Source organism: Monopterus albus, unplaced genomic scaffold (assembly GCF_001952655.1).
Source record: "Monopterus albus unplaced genomic scaffold, M_albus_1.0 scaffold135.1, whole genome shotgun sequence".
Classification (NCBI taxonomy): Eukaryota; Metazoa; Chordata; class Actinopteri; order Synbranchiformes; family Synbranchidae; genus Monopterus; species Monopterus albus.
Genome location: NW_018128015.1, coordinates 331,474 through 333,211, shown reverse-complemented (window position 1 = coordinate 333,211; position 1,738 = coordinate 331,474).

Sequence of the window (1,738 nt, the reverse complement as noted above, 5' to 3'; positions counted from 1 at the left end):
TGATGCCCACCCAGACTTACAAATTGCCGTCTATTGGACAAATAACTTTTTATCCATTTCAGCACCAAACCTCTAATACCATACCTTTCCAATTTATCAAGTAAAATAGTATCAAAAGCCTTTTGAAAATCAATAAAAATCCCCAATGTGTGTTTCTTGTTGTCCCAGGCACTGGTAACACCTTCTACAAATTCAGTAATTGCAAGCGCTGTAGATCTATTAGATCTAAAACCATACTGCTTTTCAGTTAAAATTTTATGTTTGTCCAAAAATTTATCTAATCTAGCATTAAAGAGTTTTTCTAAGATTTTAGAGAATTGCGATAATAAAGAAATTGGTCTATAATTTGTAATATTATGCCTATCTCCACATTTATATAACGGAATAACCTTTGCTGTTTTCATACAATTGGGAAATTTTCCTGTTTGGAAGGACAAATTGGAAATATAAGTTAATGGCTTGGAAAAACCCTCAATTACCGATTTAATGATGGTCATGTTTATTCCCTCACTATCAGTCGAACTCTTATTATTACATTTATTAATTATACATCTAACCTCCTTTTCTTCTATTGGTTTAAGGAACATGGAATGCTGATTTTTTTCAATAAAATGAACAATAGTGCCACAGGACACCTCGTTACCACAAATGTTTTTTGCTAATTCAGGCCCAACATTAACAAAGAAATCATTGAATTTATTTACTATATCGTCCATTTTATTAACCAACTTATCACCATCCAAAATATAATGAGGATAATTCTCCTTACCATGATTATTTCTAATTACCCTATTTAATATGTTCCAAATACCTCTCATGTTGTTTTTATTATTGTCTAATAATTTATTATAGTATTGTTTCTTACAAGTCCTCAATACATTAGTCAATCTATTCTTATATTTCTTGTATTTTAGTTCAGCTTCCTTTGTTCTATCTTTCATCCATTCTCTATATAAAAAATTCTTTTTTTTTACATGCATTTTATAGCCCCTTGGTCAACCAAGGTTTTACCTCCAAGTTCTTCTTTACTTTAATCAATTTGTTTGGGCAGTTTTTGTCATACAACACTTTGAATATAACTAAAAAGTGCTCATAAGCTTTATCCAAATCTTTTTCTCTATATATCAAATCCCAATTCTGTCTCAAAAGGTCCTCCTTGAATGACCTTTTAGTTTCATCATTTATCCACCTTGTATAAGCATGTGTGGTCATTGTTTTTTTTTTCTTAAGGTGGCAATCATACACTAAAAATACTGGTAAGTGATCACTAATGTCATTGATCAGAAGTCCACTTACTATATTGTTATCTATATCATTTGTAAATATATTGTCAATCAGCGTTGCACTATCTGTGGTTATTCTACTAGGTCTTGTGATAATGGGAAACAGACTACAACTATATAGTACATCAATAAATGCATCAATATCCATCTTTTTATTGGGATTTAATAAATCGATATTGTAGTCGCCACATAAAAACATTACCTTATTACTTAAGATTGAATAATTTTTCTCAACCCACTCACTAAATGTATCAATACTCGAGCCAGGTGCTCTGTAGATACAACTCACTAAAATATTTTTCTTGTTTTCCATTAATATTTCTATTGTAACACATTCCAATAAATTATCCACCACTATTGACAAACAATCTATTATTTTATAGATACCAAAGGATAAAACACTCTGTTCTGGAGAATCAGTCAATCTTAATGGCAGTGAATTGCAATTTAAGTCA